Source organism: Rhinatrema bivittatum, chromosome 7 (genome assembly GCF_901001135.1).
Source record: "Rhinatrema bivittatum chromosome 7, aRhiBiv1.1, whole genome shotgun sequence".
NCBI classification, from domain to species: Eukaryota; Metazoa; Chordata; class Amphibia; order Gymnophiona; family Rhinatrematidae; genus Rhinatrema; species Rhinatrema bivittatum.
In genome coordinates this window covers 15,282,540-15,291,893 of record NC_042621.1, presented here as the reverse complement: position 1 = coordinate 15,291,893, position 9,354 = coordinate 15,282,540, and positions in this window count along the sequence as shown.

The following is a 9,354-nucleotide window of genomic DNA, read 5'->3' as shown; positions in this document are numbered from 1 at the left end:
ATTAAGGCAAAGCCGGGTCGAGGCAGGCTCCAGACAGCTGGAATGACAGAAGGGTCCCCAGCGAGAGAGTTGCACTGTGGCCCAGTCAAACTAGGGAGAGTGCTTTTGTAGCCATGGCAAGCCCAGGACCATCAGGTGTCTAGCTTTGCTTAAAACATGAAAGGAGATGGACTCCACATGCAGGAATCCAGTTCGCAGATGGAGTGGAGTCGTAACATGGGCGACCCGTCCGGGCAAGGGTTCTCCGTGGATAGATGAAAGAAGCAGATGCATTGGGGTGTGCATGGTGGGTATCCGAAGGTGTTCTGACAGTTGCTTCAAAATAAAATTATCTCCAGCTCCTGAATCCACAAGAGCCAAGGTATTTATTTATTTATTTTAACGTAAGAACATAAGAAATTGCAATGCTGGGTCAGACCAAGGGTCCATCAAGCCCAGCATCCTGTTTCCAACAGAAGCCAAACCAGGCCACAAGAACCTGGCAATTATCCAAACACTAAGAAGATCCCATGCCATTGATGCAATTAATAGCAGTGGCTATTCCCTAAGTAAACTTAATTAATAGCCGTTAATGGACTTCTCCTCCAAGAACTTATCCAAACCTTTTTGAACCCAGCTACACTAACTGCACTAACCATATCCTCTGGCAACAAATTCCAGAGCTTTATTGTGCATTGAGTGAAAAAGAATTTTCTCCAATTAGTCTTAAATGTGCTACTTGCTAACTTTATGGAATGCCCCCTAGTCCTTCTATTATTCGAAAGTGTAAATAACCGAGTCACATCTACTCGTTCAAGACCTCTCATGATCTTAAAGACCTCTATCATATCCCCCCTCAGCTGTCTCTTCTCCAAGCTGAACAGCCCTAACCTCTTCAACCTTTCCTCATAGGGGAGCTGTTCCATCCCCTTTATCATTTTGGTTGCCCTTCTCTGTACCTTCTCCATCGCAACTATATCTTTTTTGAGATGCGGCGACCAGAATTGTACACAGTATTCAAGGTGCGGTCTCACCATGGAGCGATATAGAGGCATTATGACATTTTCCATTTTATTAACCATTCCCTTCCTAATAATTCCTAACATTCTGTTTGCTTTTTTGACTGCTGCAGCACACTGAGCCGACGATTTTATAGTATTATCCACTATGATTCCTAGATCTTTTTCCTGGGTGGTAGCTCCTAATATAGAACCTAACATAGTGTAACTACAGCAAGGGCTATTTTTCCCTATATGCAACACCTTGCACTTGTCCACATTAAATTTCATCTGCCATTTGGATACCCAATCTTCCAGTCTTGCAAGGTCCTCCTGTAATGTATCACTGTCTGCTTGTGATTTAACTACTCTGAATAATTTTGTATCATTTGCAAATTTGATAACCTCACTCATCGTATTCCTTTCCAGATCATTTATATATATATTGAAAAGCACCGGTCCAAATACAGATCCCTGAGGCACTCCACTGTTTACCCTTTTCCACTGAGAAAATTGACCATTTAATCCTACTCTCTGTTTCCTGTCTTTTAACCAGTTTGTAATCCACAAAAGGATATCGCCTCCTATCCTATGACTATTTAGTTTTCGTAGAAGCCTCTCATGAGGGACTTTGTCAAACGCCTTCTGAAAATCCAAATACACTACATCTACCAGTTCACCTTTATCCACATGTTTATTAACCCCTTCAAAAAAATGAAGCAGATTTGTTAGGCAAGACTTCCCTTGGGTAAATCCGTGTTGACTGTGTTCCATTAAATCATGTCTTTCTATATGCTCTACGATTTTGATCTTGAGAATAGTTTCCACTATTTTTCCCAGCACTGAAGTTAGGCTCACTGGTCTATAGTTACCCGGATCGCCCCTGGAGCCTTTTTTAAATATTGGGGTTACATTGGCCACCCTCCAGTCTTCAGGTACAATGGATGATTTTAATGATAGGTACAAATTTTAACTAATAGATCAGAAATTTCATTTTTGAGTTCCTTCAGTCCCCTAGGATGCATACCATCTGGTCCAGGTGATTTGCTACTCTTTAGTTTGTCAATCTGGCCTACTACATCTTCCAGATTCATAGTGATTTCGTTCAGTTCGTCTGACTCATCACCCCTGAAAACCATCTCCGGAACTGGTATCTCCCCAACATCCTCATTAGTAAACACGGAAGCAAAGAATTCATTTAGTTTTTCTGCATTGACCTTATCTTCCCTAAGAGCCCCTTTAACCCCTCGGTCATCTAATGGTCCAACAGACTCCCTCACAGGTTTCTTGCTTTGGATATATTTTAAAAAAATGTTATTATGAGTTTTTGCCTCTATGGCCAACTTCATTTCAAATTCTCTCTTTGCCTGTCTTATCAATGTTTTATACTTAACTTGACAATGCTTATGTTTTATCCTATTTTCTTCAGATGGATCCTTCTTCCAATTTTTGAAGGATGTTTTTTTGGCTAAAATAGCCTCTTTCACCTCACCTTTAACCATGGATCATGGTATCAACCGTCCCACTACAAGATTTGTATACAGTCATATTTCTAATATATAATGTATTTATTGACTATTACTAAGTTATTGTTCCAATTCAATTTTTTTTTGTTATACTGTTATGGATTTAAATGTAACTGGTTTGTTATAATGTAAACCGGTATATAAATGAATACTAAATAAATAAATAAATGATGATAATCGTTTTGCCTTCCTTCCACCTTTCTTCATGCATGGAATACATATGGACTGCGCCTCTAGGATTGTAATTTTAAACAATGTCCAAGCCTGTTGAACACTTTTAACCTTTGCAGCTGCACCTTTCAATTTTTTTCTAACAATTTTCCTCATTTTATCAAAGTTTCCCTTTTGAAAGTTTAGTGTTAGAGCTGCTGATTTACTTATTGTCCCCCTTCCAGTTATTAGTTTAAATTTGATCATGTTATGATCACTGTTGCCAAGTGGCCCCACCACCGTTACCTCTCTCACCAAATCCTGCATTCCACTAAGAATTAAATCTAAAATAGCTCCCTCTCTTGTTGGTTCCTGAACCAATTGCTCCATGAAGCAATCATTATTACATCCAGGAACTTTATGTCTCTAGCAAGTCCTGATGTTACATTTACCCAGTCAATATTGGGGTAATTGAAATCTCCCATTATTATTGCACTGCTAAATTGGTTTGCTTCCCTGATTTCTCTTAGCATTTCATCATCTGTCTGACCATTTTGTCCAGGTGGACTGTAGTATACTCCTATCACTATACTCTTACCCAACACACATGGGATTTCTACCTATATAGATTCTACTGAGCATTTAGTCTCTTGTATGATCTTTATCCTGTTGGACTCTATACCCTCCCGGACATAAAGTGCCACACCCCCACCAAGTTGATCCTCCCTATCATTGCAATATAATTTGTACCCTGATATAGCACTGTCCCATTGGTTATCCTCCTTCCACCAAGTTTCTGTGATGCCAATTATGTCAATCTCATCATTTGCTACTATACACTCTAACTCTCCCATCTTACTTCTTAGACTTCTGGCATTGGCATACAGACATTTCAAAGTGTGTTTTTTGTTTTTTTGGGGGTTTTTTTTATACTGTCGTTCAGTGGATACTGTCACAACGGTTTACAGTAAGGCACATAAAAATGATGCTAAAATATATCAAGTTACACAGGTGCCATTAAGATTCAGTAACATAGTTTGTAAACAATATTAATTGGTAAGTGTAATAAATCATGTCCATTTCTCATTATATCAGTTTTGGATATGAGATTAGCTTTATCATTGTACTTTTATCCTTTATTGATGAACGAGAAAAAAAAATGAAGCTTAAACTGAAATAACAAATAAAAATTACACACAGATTGATTTTGGTTATGTGTATGGTTGTTCAATTGTTTGTACCTTGCATTCCCCTGGGTACTATTCTCCTTTCTCTTTTTGATAAGCTTGTTTAAAGAGCCAAGTTTTTAAATTTTTTCTAAAGGTTTTGCTGTCACTTTGTAATCTTAACTCCAAGGGCATGGTGTTCCATAGTATGGGTCCTGCAAAGCATACTGCTCTCTCTCTTACTTGTGTTAGTCTTGCTGTTTTGATTGATGGAATAGTAAGAAGTGCTTTGTTGGCTGATCACAGGTTTCTGTTCGGGACGTGTACATGAAGGGCTGTGTTCAGCCAATCTGCTTTTTCATTATGTATTATTTTATGTATGGTACATAGTGTTTTGTACTGAATTCTTTGTTCAATGGGTAGCCAGTGTAATTCCTCCAGAGTATCTGTGATGTGTTCTCTTTTGCTTTTACCGGTCAAGATTCTAGTGGCTGTGTTTTGTAATATTTGTAGTGGTGTTAGCGAAGTGTATGGTAGACCTAGTAGAAGGGCGTTACAGTAATCAGTGCTCTTGATTGTCTGCTTTGATTGAAATAGGAAGAGTTAATGGAGGAGATGGAGAAGTCAGGCCTAGGAGCAGTCCTCCTGCCGAACCTAGGCCCGGGAGTTTTCTGGATGCACGGGAGAGGCGGGCAACGCATGTCCAGAATTTACGCAGTAGAGGCAGGGCCCGACCACTGGCGTCGACATTGTTCTTCGGGTGAGAGTTTACTCCGACCCATTTGCATGGGCTCCTCTCCAGTCTTGTTTTGGGGAACCGAGTCCACCCTAAGGGAAGGAGAGCATCGAGCGCGGTGCAAGCTTGCCGTAGATTTCTTAGAAGCTTGGACTTCCTGCGAACACTCTTGGAGACACCGATCTATCCATCCAGCGAGGTCAATTAGAGAGTCCAGGGATGAAGGCAACTCACGGGCCACCAACTCATCTTTGATTCGGGAGTTTAATCCCTCCAGAAAGATGGCTCAAAGACAATCAAGATCCCAATGTAGCTCTGAAGCCAGAGTCTGGAACTCTATGACATAGTCAGCTAAGGACCGGGTACTTTGCTGGAGATGAAGGAGCGTGGATCCGGATGTGGAGTGTTTGCCTGGATCGTCGAAGACAGAGCAGAACAAGGCAAGAAACCCGGGCACATCTCGGAGGACCGGGTCCACATGCTTTCAAAGGAGTGAGGCCCAGGCCCAGGCCTTGCCATCCAGGAGAGAGAGGATGTAGGTGGTTTTAGTGATCACGTCAGGGAAATAAGCTGGTTGCAGGCAGAAATGCATATTACATTGGTTTAGAAAACCAATGCACAACAGGGTGTTCCCAGAGAGATGAGGAGGTGCCGGCAAAGGAACGGTTGGCAGTGAGACTGGCATGGAGGCCGAGGTGTTGGGTCTGGGTGACATTGTGGTTACCGCTATGGCGGCGTTTAGTCGGGTACTTAAATTCTCTTCTGCAGCCGCTAAGGTTTCCAGGATCTTTTGCTGTTCGATGATCTTCTGTGCCAGGCCAGGATTGGCCTGAACTGCCGAGGCCTCCGCCGGGTCCATGGACTTGGCAATCTGTTAAGGGATTATGGACCCTTGGCGGCCCAAGGTGGGGTTGATGCTACCTGAAGGGTTGAGTCCTACAAGTCCCCACCATCGGGAGGCGAGGCTGGCTGGGAACAGAGGCAAGCTGGGACTTCGCCAGTACCAGCCCTCGTTCCCCACAGGTTGAGCCCTTGGGTGCTGGGGCCTGCTTGACTTAGGAGCACCTCTGTGTGGCTGGTCCCAGAGAGAACAGGCGACTGGATGCAGAGACTGTCAGAGATGTTAAGTACAATCCAGGACAGGAGCATTCTCAGAGGGAGAAGGAGAAAGAGTCTCAAGGGGTGCAAGGCCACTGCAGCTCCAAAGAGTGAAGAGCAGAACCACAAGGGAATGGCCTCGAGATGAGGAGGTGCAGGTGCAGAGACTTGAACTGTGATATGCTGAATAGGGGCTAGAGCAGGGAACCCATTGTAGCAGGTGCCAAAAAGTAGCAGGGCAGAGGTACTGCTCGAGACACGGTAATGCGGTGACAGGACCTTCTGTAGTAGAAGCGATGGAAAGTGCCCCGAGGAGCAGGGACACCGAGACACAATCCAGTACAGTTACAACGCTGAGCCAGGTCTTGATGAGTAAAAGCACTGGAGCAAGATCCTCAATGTAGAAGTGTCATGGGAGTCCTGAGGAGCAGAGGGCACTGCGGAAGGGGTTCATATATAGAGGCGCTGAGCCAGGCCCCGAGGAGCGGAAGCGCTGAGAGTCCAGATGAAGAAGTGCTGAGCCAGGCCCCGAGGAGCGGGAAGCGTTGAGGGAGAGTCCTGGTGACATAGTGCTGAGCCAGGCCCCTTGGAGCGGGAAGCGCTGAGGAAGAGTCCAGGTGAAGTAGCACTGTGCCGGTCCTGAGGAGCGGGAAGCGCTGAGGAAGAGTCCAGGTGAAGTAGCACTGAGCCAGGCCCCAAGGAGCGGGAAGCGCTGAGACAGGAACCCGGGTGGAGAAGCGAGGAGATCCGAAGAGCAGGAACAACAGGTCCGTAGAAAAGGAACTGGCACCAAAAGGAACCAAGGAATCGTTGCCAAGTCAGTTAGTGGTGGCTGGAGGTGAAGCTTAAATATCCCGGGCCTGTGATGTCATCAGCCAGGGACGAGCCTCAAGTTCCCGCCATTGGTCCTTTAAAGGGAGGGCAGATGGCACGTGCACACCTACGGAAGCCCAGGATTGGAACGCTGGTCGGCAGCATCCCAGCCACCACGTGGAGCACTGGGAGCCAGGAGGAATGCTGCGGCAACGACTGGCCACCGCCGCGCGTGTACTGGAGTTAGTGAGCCAAGCATGACAGGATGTGAGTTGAGCCTGCGGCCGGCAGCTATAACACGGTCAACTCCAGGGATGGGATTTTGACTTATCACAGGGGACATAGCCAAGTCACCCACACCCAGAAGGATGGATCTGCCGGTCGGGGAAGGCTTCTGTTCTTTGTGAACCAATGGCCCAGTGTAACCTCAGACCAGTGGGATCTCTCCGTCATTCATGAGGGGTAGAAATTGAACATATTGGGTACCCTACCAAAATTCCCTCCCCCAAACTCATTCTAGGACCCAGTAGCACATCAGGAAGTACTAATAGTGGAGCTTTCCTTACTTTTAATGGCCAGAGCGATTGAACCCATTCCACCAGGGCAAAGAAGGCAGGGATTTTACTCCTGGTACTTCCTGATACTAAAGAAAACTGGGGGACTCTGACCCATCCTGGACATGAGGGTCTTGAACAAATTCCTCAAAAGAGAAAAGTTCAAGATGGTTTCTCTGGGCACCTTGATCTCTTTCTTGCAAAACGGGCTATGGTCCCAGGATCTCAAAAACGCATACACTTATATTAAGATCTTCCTAAGACTCCGAAAGTATCTCAGATTTGTGATGGGAATGGAGAATGTGATAGTAGATAGACTGAGTCACACCTTCAGACCCCACAACTGGTCTGTGGACCAAGGGTTTGCAAGTCGGATCTTAGTTTCTGGGGAAGCCTGGATTTGGATCTCTTTACAGCACCTTGGAACAGGAAGGTTCCTCAGTTCTGCTCCCTGTTCAGACAAATAAGCCTCTGATGCCTTTGCCTGCCAATGGGAGAGTCTCCAGTATGCGTATCTTCCAGCTCCACTGGTAGCAAAGACTCTCTTGAAGCTCATGAGGACAGAGGGACTATGATCTTCATAGCCCCTCAATGGCCGAGACAGCTCTATTTCCACTCCTCAGGGAGATGTCCATCCAGAAACTAATCAGGCTGGGCACTTCCCCAGATCTCATCACCCAGGATCTTAGCATGTTGCACCATCCCAACTTACAGGCCTTGTTGCTCACAGCCTAGATGTTGAGATGTTGATATTGCAACCACTAGATCTCTCAGGAGATGTATCTTGGGTCTTAGTGGCTTCTAGAAAGCCTTCCACTAGAAAGTCCTACAGACTGAAGTAGAGGAGGTTTTCCATGTGGTGTGAGAAGGTCCTTGCTTCTTTCTCCTGCTCCACACAAAAACTTCTTGACTAATTTCTACACCTATTGGAAGCTGGTTTGAAGACCAACTCTGTTAGAGTCCAGCTAAGTAAAACTAGCATCTATCACTGTGGTATAGAAGTTTTTCCCATCTATGTACAGCCTATAGTTGAACATTTCATGTGGGGTCTGCTTCAGTTGAAGCCTCCCCCTAAGGCCTCCCGCTGTTTCTTGGGACCTCAACATGGTGTTAATTCAGCTGATGAAAGCTCCCTTTGAGCCTCTGCACTCCTGTGACCTGAAGTATCTGACTTGGAAGGTCATATTTTTGGTGGCGGTCACTTCAACACACAGGGTCAATAAACTCCAGGTCTTAGTGACTTATCCACTTTACACTAAGATTTTTCATGACAGGGTGGTCTTATGTAAGCTTCCTAAGTTCGTACCTAAATAGGTGTCGGAATTCCATATTAACCAGTTTATCATTCTTGCCAACATTCTTTCCCAGGCCCCATTCACACCAAGGCGAACAAGCCCTGCTCAGTTTTGACTGCAAAACAGCCTTAGACTTCTTCTATCTGGAGTGGACAGAATCCCTTAGACAGTCCACCCAACTTTTTGTTTCTTCTGATAGGAATAAGTTGGGCATCACCATTGCCAAACAGATGCATTCCAACTGACTAGCAGATTGCATCTCCTTATGTTATACCAGGCAGTACTGCATCTTAGAGGTCATGTCAAGGCTCACTAAGTTTGAGCCATGGAAGCATCTGTGGCCCATTTGAGAGCAGTTCCCCTGGAGGTGATCTGCAGAGCTGCAATATGTAGTCTCTCCACACATTCACATCACATTAGGGATGGCTGATGCAACAGCAGCTTTGGCTAATCTATCCTTCAGAACTTGTTTAAGGTGTAAAACACAACTCTGTTCCCACCTAGTTCAGGCTCCCCCCCCCCCCCCCCCCATTACCAACAAAACTGATTGTTTTGCACCCATTGGCACTTATTGTGGTGTTTTGTTGATCCCCCTTTTATGTTGGGGGGGGGGGGGGAGCCTGTAACTAGGAATTCACCCATGTGTGAAGATTTCCATTCGTCTTGTCATCAGAAAACAGAATTGATTACCTGTAACAGATGCTCTCCGAAGACAGCAGGATGTCAGTCCTCATGAAACCCACCTGCCACCCCATGGAATTGGGTTTCCACTACGTGTTTGTTTTTCTCCTTTATTATTTTATTCTCTTGAATTCTATATTACAAGACTGAGGGGACTGCATGCGCGAGCATGCTCAATGAATCTCAGTGAAAGTTCTAGAAACTTTGACAATAGTTTTCCTTGTTGGGCTCCATCCAGTGATATCACCCATGGGTGAGAACTGACATCCCACTGTCCTTAGAACACCTGTTACAGGTAAGCAACTCTGCTATACCTCAGCATTATAGACACTGCCCAAAAGGTAAGAATTTTTCAGTG